Source organism: Salvelinus namaycush, chromosome 17, assembly GCF_016432855.1.
Source record: "Salvelinus namaycush isolate Seneca chromosome 17, SaNama_1.0, whole genome shotgun sequence".
Classification (NCBI taxonomy): domain Eukaryota; kingdom Metazoa; phylum Chordata; class Actinopteri; order Salmoniformes; family Salmonidae; genus Salvelinus; species Salvelinus namaycush.
The window spans coordinates 19,163,008-19,179,611 of NC_052323.1; the positions used below are offsets into that span (position 1 = coordinate 19,163,008).

The window sequence follows — 16,604 nt, forward strand, 5'->3', positions numbered from 1 at the left end:
GCTGAACATCAGAGATCTTCTTTAGCTGGCCTGCTGAACATCAGAGATCTTCTTTAGCTGGCCTGCTGAACATCAGAGATCTTCTTTAGCTGGCCTGCTGAACATCAGAGATCTTCTTTAGCTGGCCTGCTGAACATCAGAGATCTTCTTTAGCTGGCCTGCTGAACATCAGAGATCTTCTTTAGCTGGCCTGCTGAACATCAGAGATCTTCTTTAGCTGGCCTGCTGAACATCAGAGATCTTCTTTAGCCGGCCTGCTGAACTCCATAGATCTTCTTTAGCTGGCCTGCTGAACATCAGAGATCTTCTTTAGCCGGCCTGCTGAACATCAGAGATCTTTTTTAGCCGGCCTGCTAAACATCAGAGATCTTCTTTAGCCGGCCTGCTAAACATCAGAGATCTTCTTTAGCCGGCCTGCTGAACATCAGAGATCTTCTTTAGCCGGCCTGCTAAACATCAGAGATCTTCTTTAGCCGGCCTGCTGAACACCAGAGATCTTCTTTAGCCGGCCTGCTGAACATCAGAGATCTTCTTTAGCTGGCCTGCTGAACATCAGAGATCTTCTTTAGCTGGCCTGCTGAACATCAGAGATCTTCTTTAGCTGGCCTGCTGAACATCAGAGATCTTCTTTAGCTGGCCTGCTGAACATCAGAGATCTTCTTTAGCTGGCCTGCTGAACATCAGAGATCTTCTTTAGCTGGCCTGCTGAACATCAGAGATCTTCTTTAGCTGGCCTGCTGAACATCAGAGATCTTCTTTAGCTGGCCTGCTGAACATCAGAGATCTTCTTTAGCTGGCCTGCTGAACATCAGAGATCTTCTTTAGCCGGCCTGCTGAACTCCATAGATCTTCTTTAGCTGGCCTGCTGAACATCAGAGATCTTCTTTAGCTGGCCTGCTGAACATCAGAGATCTTCTTTAGCTGGCCTGCTAAACATCAGAGATCTTCTTTAGCCGGCCTGCTAAACATCAGAGATCTTCTTTAGCCGGCCTGCTGAACACCAGAGATCTTCTTTAGCTGGTCTGCTGAGCATCAGAGATCTTCTTTAGCTGGTCTGCTGAACATCAGAGATCTTCTTTAGCTGGCCTGCTGAACACCAGAGATCTTCTTTAGCTGGTCTGCTGAACATCAGAGATCTTCTTTAGCTGGTCTGCTGAACTCCATAGATCTTCTTTAGCTGGCCTGCTGAACATCAGAGATCTTCTTTAGCTGGCCTTCTGAACATCAGAGATCTTCTTTAGCTGGCCTTCTGAACATCAGAGATCTTCTTTAGCCGGCCTGCTGAACATCAGAGATCTTCTTTAGCCGGCCTGCTAAACATCAGAGATCTTCTTTAGCCGGCCTGCTAAACATCAGAGATTTTCTTTAGCAGGCCTGCTAAACATCAGAGATCTTCTTTAGCCGGCCTGCTAAACATCAGAGATCTTCTTTAGCCGGCCTGCTAAACATCAGAGATCTTCTTTAGCCGGCCTGCTAAACATCAGAGATCTTCTTTAGCCGGCCTGCTAAACATCAGAGATCTTCTTTAGCCGGCCTGCTAAACATCAGAGATCTTCTTTAGCTGGCCTGCTGAACACCAGAGATCTTCTTTAGCTGGTCTGCTGAACATCAGAGATCTTCTTTAGCCAGCCTGCTGAACACCAGAGATCTTCTTTAGCTGGTCTGCTGAACATCAGAGATCTTCTTTAGCTGGTCTGCTGAACTCCATAGATCTTCTTTAGCTGGCCTGCTGAACATCAGATATCTTCTTTAGCTGGCCTGCTGAACATCAGAGATCTTCTTTAGCCGGCCTGCTGAACATCAGAGATCTTCTTTAGCCGGCCTGCTAAACATCAGAGATCTTCTTTAGCCGGCCTGCTAAACATCAGAGATCTTCTTTAGCCGGCCTGCTAAACATCAGAGATCTTCTTTAGCCGGCCTGCTAAACATCAGAGATCTTCTTTAGCCGGCCTGCTAAACATCAGATATCTTCTTTAGCCGGCCTGCTAAACATCAGAGATCTTCTTTAGCTGGCCTGCGGAACACCAGGTATCTTTTTTAGCTGGCCTGCTGAACACCAGGTATCTTTTTTAGCTGGCCTGCTGAACATCAGAGATCTTCTTTAGCTGGCCTGCAGAACTCAGAGGTTCTTCAATGTCTTATCGTTGCAAAATTCCGGTAATTTCCCCAAAAATGTTCAGGTTTTCCAGAAATCCGGGTTGGAGGATTCCCGGGAATCAGAGGGAAATAAGTAGGAAATCCGGAATCATCCAACCAAAATTGTGCAACCCCTAGAATTATTTTACCATAAGTTACACCATAGATATGGGACGGACATATTGTCTGTCTGACACTCTCTGGGCTCCTGTTCTATAGGTTCTAGAATAGATTACGGGTTCCAAGATCTGGGTTCTTGACTATGGGGTAATGGCCACTGGATTCCAGGCTATGGCCCCAGTGAGTAATGTCTGTGTTTGACGAGGTTAAGTGTGGGCTCTCTCTCCTTAGCAGGGATATTTATGCTAACTCCTTGGTCAGTACACAGATCCAGCCCCCTCTCTTGGCATGGATGGGCTGAGGTTGTGGTGCTGAGAAGATATGACATGCATAATGGTACCCAGCCCTGGCAGGATGGTGTGGAGAAGCCATTGACATGCATAATGGTATACAGCTGGCACAGACCACTGAGGAATAACCAATCCCTAGGAGGCTCCATGATGGCACAACAGAATGGGTGTCCTTCCCTACCGACGGTGAAAAGGGAGCAGAGAAAAGGGGAGGGAGGGAGATCGATGTGAAGTGGAAGGGTGCAGAGAGAGAGAGAGAGAGAGAGAGAACAATTACATTGTGACAGCTATAGGCTACTTAGTCACAAGTGCGTAATCACAAAATATGAGTAGGTTTTGCAACACCTGGTGATGCTTCATACATAGAATCAAAGAGAGTCTATGCTACAGTTCGGACTTAAATACCTTCACCCTTCAGCCTGAATTACCATAAACAATACACATTATTCATCAGGAGTTTCACAAGTTTCTGAAAACAACATCCCAGCAAACAATGTCTAGTTACCTACATCATTCGTGGGGGACGACATGCTTACTGTTGCGTTGTTTTAATTTTGGTAATGTTCTCAGAGGAACATTGGGAATGTTCTCAAATTGTTCCAAGAACGTTAAGAAACAACGTTCTTCTGTGGGAATTTCAGGACTTGAGCGTAGTAAAAATTTCTCAGATCCTCACAGCAACCTAAAAATAAACATTCCCAGAACAAGTGATATTTTCACTTCTGTTCTCAGAATGTTTAAAAAAACGTTTGGTTATACCGGTCAGGAAACATATGCTTCATTCCAACAACTAATGTGAAACCAAAAACATACGTTCCTACAACTTACAAGAAACCAAATGTGCTAGCTGGGTTTATATTGTGCTATGTCTTCCTCGCAAATGCCACCACATTCCATATAAAAGTAAGACACTATAAAGGGAAAAGGGTGTCATTTGGAACACCACCTTTAATCACTTTAGTTAATTCTTAGCAAACTGCTATAATGAGTCTATCCCTTGATGAGAGATCATTGAAATTAATATCAATCGTCAATTGATCGCCTGTCATAGATTAGTCAGGGACCATTAATGCTGTGTTGTGATTGGAGACTTGACATTTTCTTCCAATGCCGTTCTGTCGTTATCAGGAAAAACAAATGTGACAGAACATAAATATCAACCATTGACTCATCTGTGCTCATGTTATTGATGGCTTGTCATCCCTGTATTTATCCATGCCTCTCCACAGACCAGCCACTGTGTGCAAAATGGATCAACTGTATCTGAATAACGATTAGCTTTTCCTTATCTCTCTCTGTCTCCCTCTCTTTTATATATTTCTCTCTCTGATGCAACATGTCCCATTCAAATTATAATCAGTGTCTCATCTTTAGGCAGACACTGTCAGAATATGCAGCTCACTAAAGTGAGATAAAACAACACTATACCGCTCTCTTTCTATCTCTCTCCATCTGTGTGCGTCCTCTTTCTATCTCTCTCCATCTGTGTGTATCCTCTTTCTGTCTCTCTCCATCTGTGTGTATCCTCTTTCTATCTCTCTCCATCTGTGTGTATCCTCTTTCTGTCTCTCTCCATCTGTGTGTATCCTCTTTCTATCTCTCTCCATCTGTGTGTATCCTCTTTCTATCTCTCTCCATCTGTGTGTATCCTCTTTCTATCTCTCTCCATCTGTGTGCGTCCTCTTTCTATCTCTCTCCATCTGTGTGTATCCTCTTTCTATCTCTCTCCATCTGTGTGCGTCCTCTTTCTATCTCTCTCCATCTGTGTGTATCCTCTTTCTATCTCTCTCCATCTGTGTGTATCCTCTTTCTATCTCTCTCCATCTGTGTGCGTCCTCTTTCTATCTCTCTCCATCTGTGTGTATCCTCTTTCTATCTCTCTCCATCTGTGTGTATCCTCTTTCTATCTCTCTCCATCTGTGTGTATCCTCTTTCTATCTCTCTCCATCTGTGTGTATCCTCTTTCTATCTCTCTCCATCTGTGTGTATCCTCTTTCTATCTCTCTCCATCTGTGTGCATCCTCTTTCTATCTCTCTCCCTCTACCTCTAACTCCCACGCAGGCATCTGAAAATGAGAATGTGTTGTTTGACATGAGCCCAGTCTTTGGCTGTTGTTGTTCTTGACTTCAGCTGCCTCTTCATCACCAGAGCCATCAGATGCAAGGTTCAGTCAGTTGTCCTGCCTTACACAGATTTGAAGTGTTTTGCTTTCTGACAGACATATTTAATAAGGCCTGCAGTGCATAAACACTCCATCTCTGTTCCCCAAATACTCTTTCACTCTCCTTCTGTTACCACCTGTGTTTTTATATCTGGAGGAAAATACAACACAATATGTTGAGTGTGTTGGAGATGTGTGTTTTCAAGACTGACTGAGACTGAAGTTGTGTCTCAAATTGCACCCTATTCCCAATGTAGTGCACTACTTTTGACCAGAGCCCTATGGGAATAGGGAGCCATTTGGGATGCAGACAGAGTGTGTGTTCTGTGAAATTGCATCTTTCAACTTCACAATAGTCATTTTTGCCCCTGTGTAGAAGCCATGCTGTTCTGTGTCTTGACTACAAATTGTGCTTGAAAGAAAATGGATGATAGTTTTCTAACAACAAATAGCCTACATTATACCCCTCAAACTCAACTCTGGACCTTGAAGCCAGTTCCACTGCTTTTTTTCCATTGCCCCTCTAATCAGGCACTGATTTAGACCTGGGACACCAGGTGGATGTAATGGATTATCAGGTAGAACTGAAAAGCAGCAGGTTCTGGACCTCGTGGGGTCAGAGTTGAATACCACTGGCTTATACCAATTGAGTATTTTACTCTGCAGCAAGTAGAGTGCATTAAATATTATAGGCTCTGTTGGAATTTGCTTCAGTGTTCTGATCGCTCCTAAATCAATCTATAATGTTATTTCCTCCTCCCTTCCTTCTCCCCCTTCATCTCGTATATAATGCCCTACCCCCCATCCCTCCTCCCTTCCTTCTCCCCCTTCATCTCGTATATAATGCCCTACCCCCCATCCCCCCATCCCTTCATCTCGTATATAATGCCCTACCCCCCATCCCTCCTCCCTTCATCTCGTATATAATGCCCTACCCCCCATCCCCCCATCCCTTCATCTCGTATATAATGCCCTACCCCCCATCCCCCCTCCCTTCATCTCGTATTATAATGCCCTACCCCCCATCCCCCCATCCCTTCATCTCGTATATAATGCCCTACCCCCCATCCCCCCTCCCTTCATCTCGTATATAATGCCCTACCCCCCATCCCTCCTCCCTTCATCTCATATATAATGCCCTACCCCCCATCCCTCCTCCCTTCATCTCGTATATAATGCCCTAACCCCCATCCCGCCTCCCTTCATCTCGTATTATAATGCCCTACCCCCCATCCCCCCTCCCTTCATCTCGTATATAATGCCCTACCCCCCATCCCTCCTCCCTTCATCTCATATATAATGCCCTACCCCCCATCCCTCCGCCCTTCATCTCGTATATAATGCCCTACCCCCATCCCTCCTCCCTTCATCTCGTATATAATGCCCTACCCCCCAACCCTCCCCCCTTCATCTCGTATATAATGCCCTACCCCCCATCCCTCCTCCCTTCATCTCATATATAATGCCCTACCCCCCATTCCTCCTCCCTTCATCTCATATATAATGCCCTACCCCCCATCCCTCCTCCCTTCATCTCGTATTATAATGCCCTACCCCCCATCCCCCCATCCCTCCATCTCGTATATAATTCCCTACCCCCCATCCCTCCTCCCTTCATCTCGTATATAATGCCCTACCCCCCATCCCTCCATCCTTCTCTCACCATCCTTCCCTCTCTCTCTCCCTACTCTCCCTCTCCGTCCATCCTCCCTCCTCTCAGGTGAATGATTGAGAATCAGAGCGAGCTTCATGCTGTGAGACCCCACCCCATGCTCCTCCCACCTCTCAGGGGATGGCCAAGGTCCAGGATGGACACACAAACACATGTGACAGGTGCGCTACACTTCCTTCCTACGTAGGGCACACAAACACATTATTTCTCTCTACATGGAGTACTTGACTTACACCCTACATAGGACATTTCCTACCCCATATACAACCTACATAGGACATTTCCTACCTCATATACACCCTACATAGGACATTTCCTAGCTCATATACACCCTACATAGGACATTTCCTAGCTCATATACACCCTACATAGGACATTTCCTACCCCATATACAACCTACATAGGACATTTCCTACCCCATATACAACCTACATAGGACATTTCCTACCTCATATACACCCTACATAGGACATTTCCTACCTCATATACAACCTACATAGGGAACATAATGAGTCACAGACATATACACACTTTTACATTTATTCTTGTATCTAAACATGTGTGTGTGTGTGTGTGTGTGTGTGTGTGTGTGTGTGTGTGTGTGTGTGTGTGTGTGTGTGTGTGTGTGTGTGTGTGTGTGTGTGTGTGTGTGTGTGTGTGTGTGTGTGTGTGTGTGTGTGTGTGTGTGTGTGTGTGTGTTCCCGGTGCAGCCCTGCGATGTTAGAAGAGAGCCAGGATGGTATGGACAGTGGTAGCCTGACTCCTGGCCCAGCTTCAGCTCGACAGGTCTGCATCCAGCGCCACCCCAGCCTAGGCTTCGGATTCATAGCAGGCAGCCAGAGACCAGTCATTGTACGCTCTGTCTCTGCAGGTAGGCAGGGATCTGTGTGTGTGTGAACGAGAGCGATAGAGCGAGAGATAGAGAGATGATGTGAGTGTTGTCAGTTTGATGTCTACTACTGTGTGTCCATCTGTTACGCTTAGACTAAGTGTCCTTCCGTGTGTGTGTGCGTGTGCGCGTGTGTGTGTGTGTGTGTGTGTGTGTGTGTGCGTGCTGTCCCAGACGGCCCGTCCATCGGCAAGCTTCTCCCTGGAGACCAGATCCTGGCCATCAATGAAGAGGTTGTGAGCGAGGCTTCCCGGGAGAGAGTCATAGACCTTGTAAGGTAACATCCTTTATATCACCACAGAGGAGGGGGAGGGAGGAGGATGGGGGAGGTCGAGGGGTGGGTGGTTTGGCGAGGACGGTAGAGCGAGGGGTGGGGGGGTAAGGAATGAGTCGAGGAGAAGAATCCAATGCTATGTGTCTCTAGATTGTTGTTCGTCTATAACCTACACCTGATGTGAGTCTATAACCTACACCTGATGTGAGTCTATAACCTACACCTGATGTGAGTCTATAACCTACACCTGATGTGAGTCTATAACCTACACCTGATGTGAGTCTATAACTTACACCTGATGTGAGTCTATAACCTACACCTGATGTGAGTCTATAACCTACACCTGTTGTGAGTCTAAAACCTACACCTGATGTGAATCTATAACCTACACCTGATGTGAATCTATAACCTACACCTGATGTGAGTCTATAACCTACACCTGTTGTGAGTCTAAAACCTACACCTGATGTGAATCTATAACCTACACCTGATGTGAGTCTATAACCTACACCTGATGTGAGTCTATAACCTACACCTGATGTGAGTCTATAACCTACACCTGATGTGAGTCTGTAACCTACACCTGATGTAGTCTATAACCTACACCTGATGTGAGTCTATAACCTACACCTGATGTGAGTCTATAACCTACACCTGATGTGAGTCTATAACCTACACCTGATGTGAGTCTATAACCTACACCTGATGTGAGTCTATAACCTACACCTGATGTGAGTCTATAACCTACACCTGATGTGAGTCTATAACCTACACCTGATGTGAGTCTATAACCTACACCTGATGTGAGTCTATAACCTACACCTGATGGAGTCTATAACCTACACCTGATGTGAGTCTATAACCTACACCTGATGTGAGTCTATAACCTACACCTGATGTGAGTCTATAACCTACACCTGATGTGAGTCTATAACCTACACCTGATGTGAGTCTATAACCTACACCTGATGTGAGTCTATAACCTACACCTGATGTGAGTCTATAACCTACACCTGATGTGAGTCTATAACCTACACCTGATGTGAGTCTATAACCTACACCTGATGTGAGTCTATAACCTACACCTGATGTGAGTCTATAACCTACACCTGATGTGAGTCTATAACCTACACCTGATGTGAGTCTAGGACAGGACGAAGCTTTGAAGGGAATGCTGTTCTTAGCTCATTCAATGTGTGAACTCACACAACACATTAAGAGGCCAGAATGTTTGCAGTAAATGCAGCAGCAGCAGTACAGCGGGGATCCTTCTGTGTGTTTGAAGGCTAAAGTCATGGGGAAATAGTCTGTCTCTAAGCCTCATGTGTTCCATGGAAACATAATGAGACAGATGAGTCATTGAATCACAGAGAACAGAGAGGAAGTCTAGCAGGTAAAAACAGTACCGTTTCTTCCAAAGCCACAGCCTCTAGTGTTACCTAACCCACTCCACACTCCTCTCTCTTCTCGTGTCTGCTGCCTGTCCTCTCTATAGATGCTGCAAAGACTCCATAGTTCTCACTGTGCTGCAGCCTCACCAGGTAACAATACACAGCGCTCGCTCAACGTTTCTCTCACCGTCTCCTTGACGCTCTCAAGCTCTATCTGTATCTCTTTATCCCTCCATTTCTCCTGTTCTCTCTGCTCTCCCTCTCTCTCTGCTCTCTCTCTCTCTGCTCTCCCTCTCTCTCTGGCTCCCTCTCTCTCTGCTCTCCCTCTCTCTCTCTCTGCTCTCCCTCTCTCTCTGGCTCCCTCTCTCTCTGCTCTCCCTCTCTCTCTCTCTGCCCCCTCTCTCTCTGCCTCCCTCTCTCTCTGCTCTCCCTCTCTCTCTGCTCTCCCTCTCTCTCTGCTCTCCCTCTCTCTCTGGCTCCCTCTCTCTCTGTTTACCCTCTCTCTCTGCTCTCCCTCTCTCTCTGGCTCCCTCTCTCTCTCTGCCCCCTCTCTCTCTGCTCTCCCTCTCTCTCTGCTCTCTCTGCTCTCCCTCTCTCTCTGCTCTCCCTCTCTCTCTGGCTCCCTCTCTCTCTGTTTACCCTCTCTCTCTGCTCTCCCTCTCTCTCTGCCTCCCTCTCTCTCTCTGCCCCCTCTCTCTCTGCCTCCCTCTCTCTCTGCTCTCCCTCTCTCTCTGCTCTCCCTCTCTCTCTGGCTCCCTCTCTCTCTGCTCTCCCTCTCTCTCTGCTCTCCCTCTCTCTCTACCTGCCTCTCTCTCTCTGCCCCCTCTCTCTCTGCCTCCCTCTCTCTCTGCCCCCCCTCTCTGCTCTCCCTCTCTCTCTGCTCTCCCTCTCTCTCTGCCTCCCTCTCTCTGCTCTCCCTCTCTCTGCTCTCCCTCTCTCTCCCTATCTCTCCCTCTCTCTCTGCTCTCCCTCTCTCTGCCTCCCTCTCTCTCTGCCTCCCTCTCTCTCTGCCTCCCTCTCTCTCTGCCCCCTCTCTCTCTGCCCCCTCTCTCTCTGCCTCCCTCACTCTCTCTGCCACCCTCACTCTCTCTGCCTCCCACTCTCTCTCTGCCTTCCACTCTCTCTCTGCCTCCCTCTCATTTTCTCTCTCTCACTCATTCTCTCTCTCTCATTCTCTCTTTCCCTCATTCTCTTTAACCTCATTCTTTCTCTATCCTCTCTCTCTCATTATCTCTCATTATCTCTCGTATTCTCTCTCCCCCATTCTCTCTCTCCATCATTATCTCTTTCCCACATTATCTCTTTCCTTCATTCTCTCTCTCCTTCATTCTCTCCCTCCCTATTTTTACTGTGTGTCGTGTGATTGTCAGTAAGTACTCTTCAAACACACTAAAAACAAATGGTTCTATACAGTGCCAAATAAGGGTTATTTGGCTTGTGACCATAGCTGAACCCTTTTTGGTGCTGTATTTTAAGGTTCTATGAAGACCCATGCTCATAAGGTTCTAAATGGAACCTGTATGGTGCTATAAATCAAATCAAATCACATTTTATTTGTCACATGCGCCGAATACAACAAGTGTAGACCTTACCATGAAATGCTTACTTACAAGCCCTTAACCAACAGTGCTCTTCAGGAAGAGTTAAGAAAATATTTTCCCCAAAAACTAAAGTAAAAAATTATTTAAAAAAGTGTACACAATAAAATAACAATAATGAGGCTATATACAGGGTGTAGCGGTACTGAGTCAGTGTGCGGGGGTACAGGTTAGTTAAGGTCATTTGTACATGTAGGTAGGGGTGAAGTGACTACGCACAGATAATAAACAGTGAGCAGCAACAGTGTACAAAATAAATGGTGGGGGGGGGGGGTCAATGTAAATAGTCCGGTGGCCATTTAATTAAAGAACCCTTTATAAAGAACCATTAAAAAAGGGTTCCGCTATGGTTACAACACTTTTTGGGGCGATATAGAACCCTTTTTATGGTTCTTTATAGAACCTTTATGGAGAAACGCTCTACACTGAGTGTACAAAACATTAGGAACACCTTCCTAATATTGAGTTGCAACCCCCTTTTGCCCTCAGAACAGCCTCAATTCGTCAGAGCATGGACTCTACAAGGATGTCAAAAGTGTTGACTCCAATGGTTCCCACAGTTGTGTGAAGTAGGCATGAAAAACCCAGCAGCGTTGCAGTTCTTGACCTGTCTCCTCTCCTTCATCTACACTGATTGAAGTGGATTGAACAAGTGACATCGATATGGGTTTATAACTTTGACCTGGTCACTCAATGTCATGGAAAGAACCATATGGACTGCTTTAACGTGGTTTAAAAGCCATATTATACTGTTACAATTCCATAGGTTTTATTGTTGTGTTTATTGACAAGTTGAAGGCTGGGGTTCCATTAACAAGTAGAGATGACCGGGGATGTTCTCTGTTTAGTGAGTCCACCAGATCAGAGGCAGTAGAGATGACCGGGGGTGTTCTCTGTTTAGTGAGTCCACCAGATCAGAGGCAGTAGAGATGACCGGGGATGTTCTCTGTTTAGTGAGTCCACCAGATCAGAGGCAGTAGAGATGACCGGGGGTGTTCTCTGTTTAGTGAGTCCACCAGATCAGAGGCAGTAGAGATGACTGGGGATGTTCTCTGTTTAGTGAGTCCACCAGATCAGAGGCAGTAGAGATGACTGGGGATGTTCTCTGTTTAGTGAGTCCACCAGATCAGAGGCAGTAGAGATGACCGGGGGTGTTCTCTGTTTAGTGAGTCCACCAGATCAGAGGCAGTAGAGATGACCGGGGGTGTTCTCTGTTTAGTGAGTCCACCAGATCAGAGGCAGTAGAGATGACCGGGGATGTTCTCTGTTTAGTGAGTCCACCAGATCAGAGGCAGTAGGGATGACCGGGGGTGTTCTCTGTTTAGTGAGTCCACCAGATCAGAGGCAGTAGAGATGACCGGGGGTGTTCTCTGTTTAGTGAGTCCACCAGATCAGAGGCAGTAGGGATGACCGGGGGTGTTCTCTGTTTAGTGAGTCCACCAGATCAGAGGCAGTAGAGATGACTGGGGATGTTCTCTGTTTAGTGAGTCCACCAGATCAGAGGCAGTAGGGATGACCGGGGATGTTCTCTGTTTAGTGAGTCCTCCAGATCAGAGGCAGTAGAGATGACTGGGGATGTTCTCTGTTTAGTGAGTCCACCAGATCAGAGGCAGTAGAGATGACCGGGGATGTTCTCTGTTTAGTGAGTCAAGGATGTTCTCTTGATAAGTGTGTGAATTGGACCATGAATTGGACCATTCCTGCTAAGCATTCAAAATGTAATGAGTAAAAGTTGTCAAAAATATAAATAGTAAAGTAAAATACAGATACCCACCCCCCCCCCCAAAAAAACATAGGTAATACTTTAAAGTGTTTTTACTTAAGTACTTTTCTCCGCTGCGTACATTTGAATTATCACTAAAAGAGGAACTAACCCTTTTTTGAACTGCAAAGAACCATTGGGCTCAAAGGGTTCTTTAGGTCTGTATGGTTCCACATAGAACCATCACCCTTCCCAAAGAACCATTGGGCTCAAAGGGTTCTTTAGGTCTGTATGGTTCCACATAGAACCATCACCCTTCCCAAAGAACCATTGGGCTCAAAGGGTTCTTTAGGTCTGTATGGTACCACATAGAACCATCACCCTTCCCAAAGAACCATTGGGCTCAAAGGGTTCTTTAGGTCTGTATGGTTCCACATAGAACCATCACCCTTCCCAAAGAACGCTCATTTTTTTAGTGTGCAGTGCTACTAATCAAAATCACTTTTATAGGCTACATGGCTACTGCTAGAATTTCTTGTGTCAACAGTCTGTTTCAAAAGCACTGTTTTATGCACAAACACATATCAGTTATTTTGTTGCCTTTGTAATTACAGATCCATGCTCAGCCAGGCATGTAATTAAACGTTAATGTAAAACGTCCTAGTTATTTAACCATCTAACTACATCACGTTTTTGCCAAACATAACTAAATGGTTTCAAAGCATAAAATCAAATGAAAACTTTTCTAATTTGTTTAATTTTATTATTAATGCAGTGAATAAACCCTAAATGTCTTATAAGCTATGGAGACAGACTGCAATGTTGTTTCTCCCTCTCTCCTCTCTTCCAGTCACCTGTTTCTCTTCCTCTTTCCTCTCTTCCAGTCACCTGTTTCTCCTCCTCTTTCCTCTCTTCCAGTCACCTGTTTCTCCTCCTCTCCTCTCTTCCAGTCACCTGTTTCTCCTCCTCTTTCCTCTCTTCCAGTTACGTGTTTCTCCTCCTCTTTCCTTTCTTCCAGTCACGTGTTTCTCCTCCTCTTTCCTCTCTTCCAGTCACGTGTTTCTCCTCCTCTTTCCTCTCTTCCAGTCACGTGTTTCTCCTCCTCTTTCCTCTCCTCTCTTCCAGTCACCTGTTTCTCCTCCTCTCCTCTCTTCCAGTCACCTGTTTCTCCTCCTCTTTCCTCTCTTCCAGTTACGTGTTTCTCCTCCTCTTTCCTTTCTTCCAGTTACGTGTTTCTCCTCCTCTTTCCTCTCTTCCAGTCACGTGTTTCTCCTCCTCTTTCCTCTCCTCTCTTCCAGTCACCTAAGTCAGCCTTTATAAGTGCAGCTAAGAAGGCCCATCTGAGAACTAACCCGCCCAAAGTGCGCTTTTCAGAGCAAGTGTCCTTCAGTGACCCAGACTCAGTAAGTATACTCTTCCTATCTCTCTCTCTCCATTTCTGTCTCCCTCTCAGTCATTCTTGCTTTCTCAGTCTTTAATTCTCTCTCACACTCTCCATTTTTCTCTAACAGAATTTCTCTCACTACTCTTTCTCCACTTCTCTCTAAAATGTTCTCTATTTATTCTCTCTTTACCCTGGGCCTGGGCCTGTCTCCTGGCTGATTAAACATGGCTGAACATCCTCTTCGGGTAGCTGACTACCTGCACCATACAAAACAGCCTTGGGTCCAACACAGTGCAGCTTTTTGATTATAAATTGTTCTCCTCCAGATCGATGTCCCCTCTCTCTGGTAGAGCACAGGTTGCACCTCTAAGATGTTTATTAAACATTGGGCACATTTTGAATTCAGCTGCAGCAGCAGTGTTACAGTGTTAGGCTGGTTGAGAGCAGACATGTAAAGTCGCTGCTTGGCTGTGAAGGCCCTCCCTACTGCCTCGGAGCTCTGAGTAAGTGTCCCAAATGGCACTCTATTCCCTACATAGTGCACTACTTCTGACCAGAGCCCTATGGGAGAGATACTGGGGAGAGTTACTTGGGAGCTAACGGGAGAGATACTGGGGAGAGTTACTGGAGAGAGTTACTTGGGAGCTAAAGGGGGAGATACTGGGGAGAGTTACTTGGGAGCTAATGGGAGAGTTACTGGGGAGAGTTACTTGGGAGCTAACGGGAGAGATACTGGAGAGAGTTACTTGGGAGCTAAAGGGGGAGATACTGGAGAGAGTTACTTGGGAGCTAACGGGAGAGATACTGGAGAGAGTTACTTGGGAGCTAAAGGGGGAGATACTGGGGAGAGTTACTTGGGAGCTAATGGGAGAGTTACTGGGGAGAGTTACTTGGGAGCTAACGGGAGAGATACTGGGGAGAGTTACTTGGGAGCTAACGGGAGAGATACTGGAGAGAGTTACTTGGGAGCTAACGGGAGAGATACTGGAGAGAGTTACTTGGGAGCTAACGGGAGAGATACTGGAGAGAGTTACTTGGGAGCTAAAGGGGGAGATACTGGGGAGAGTTACTTGGGAGCTAACGGGAGAGATACTGGAGAGAGTTACTTGGGAGCTAAAGGGGGAGATACTGGGGAGAGTTACTTGGGAGCTAAAGGGGGAGATACTGGGGAGAGTTACTTGGGAGCTAAAGGGGGAGATACTGGGGAGAGTTACTTGGGAGCTAACGGGAGAGATACTGGAGAGAGTTACTTGGGAGCTAACGGGAGAGATACTGGAGAGAGTTACTTGGGAGCTAACGGGAGAGATACTGGAGAGAGTTACTTGGGAGCTAACGGGAGAGATACTGGGGAGAGTTACTTGGGAGCTAACGGGAGAAATACTGGAGAGAGTTACTTGGGAGCTAAAGGGGGAGATACTGGGGAGAGTTACTTGGGAGCTAACGGGAGAGATACTGGGGAGAGTTACTTGGGAGCTAACGGGAGAGATACTGGAGAGAGTTACTTGGGAGCTAAAGGGGGAGATACTGGGGAGAGTTACTTGGGGGCTAACGGGAGAGATACTGGGGAGAGTTACTTGGGAGCTAACGGGAGAGATACTGGAGAGAGTTACTTGGGAGCTAAAGGGGGAGATACTGGAGAGAGTTACTTGGGAGCTAAAGGGGGAGATACTGGGGAGAGTTACTTGGGAGCTAACGGGAGAGATACTGGGGAGAGTTACTTGGGAGCTAACGGGAGAGATACTGGAGAGAGTTACTTGGGAGCTAAAGGGGGAGATACTGGGGAGAGTTACTTGGGAGCTAACGGGAGAGATACTGGGGAGAGTTACTTGGGAGCTAAAGGGGGAGATACTGGAGAGAGTTACTTGGGAGCTAAAGGGGGAGATACTGGGGAGAGTTACTTGGGAGCTAAAGGGGGAGATACTGGGGAGAGTTACTTGGGAGCTAACGGGAGAGATACTGGGGAGAGTTACTTGGGAGCTAAAGGGGGAGATACTGGGGAGAGTTACTTGGGAGCTAACGGGAGAGTTACCTGGGAGCTAAGGGGAGAGTTAACTTCTCTGCGCTACGGATCCCTTTTACGGGATCACTTTCCTAAACAACCGCTAGAATTGCAGGGCGCCAAGGGCAAAAATATTACTAAAAATATTTATAATCATGCAATCACAAGTAAAATATACCAAAACACAGTTTAGCTTGTTGTTAATCCACCTATCGTGTCAGATTTTGAAAATATATTTTACAGCGAAAGAAATCCAAGCTTTTGTGAGTGTAGCTTTCAATGCTACAACAGCTATCCCCAAATTAGCATGGTCACGAAAGTCAGAAAAGCAATAAAATTAATCGCTTACCTTAGATAATCTTCGGATGTTTGCACTCACGAGACTCCCAGTTACACAATAAATGTTCTTTTTGTTCGATAAATATTACTTTTATAACAAAAAAACGCCATTTGGGTTGCGCGTTATGTTGAGAAAACTACAGCCTCGTTCCGGTCCTGAAAGGAAGATGAAAATTTCCAAACGTATCAGATTAAAAAATATTACTAAAAATATTTATAATCATGCAATCACAAGTGAAATATACCAAAACACACCTTAGCTTGTTGTTAATCCACCTATCGTGTCAGATTTTGAAAATATACTTTACCGCGAAAGAAATCCAAGCTTTTGTGAGTGTAGCTTTCAATGCTACAACAGCTAGCCTTATATTAGCTTGGTTAGCTTGGTCACGAAAGTCAGAAAAGCAAATACCCCCAAGCCATAAGACTGCTGAACAATTAATCAAATAGCCACCGGATTATTTACATTGACACCGCCCCCCCCCCTCTCCATTTGTTTTTTACACTGCTGCTACCCGCTGCTTACTATCTATGTACACATTTTTTTTATTTTGTTTATTTGGTAAATATTTTCTTAACTCTTTTTTTTAACACTCCCCCACACGGATCCCGTTATTGGGATCAAAATCAACAACATCCGGTGAAGCT

The 16,604-nt window shown here is 45.9% G+C and overlaps 1 protein-coding gene across 1 annotated transcript in view; it reads left to right on the forward strand.

The window, feature by feature from the left end:
* The first annotated feature begins 7,166 nt into the window (after positions 1 to 7,166).
* The window catches only part of LOC120062131 (FERM and PDZ domain-containing protein 3-like), a 42,846-nt gene continuing 33,408 nt past the window's right edge, over positions 7,167 to 16,604 (forward strand). The window contains exons 1-4 of the mRNA XM_039011938.1: positions 7,167 to 7,251; positions 7,444 to 7,546; positions 9,039 to 9,084; positions 13,533 to 13,637. The gene's annotated coding sequence lies outside the window, so the exon portion shown is untranslated. The remainder of the gene's footprint in view (positions 7,252 to 7,443; positions 7,547 to 9,038; positions 9,085 to 13,532; positions 13,638 to 16,604) is intronic.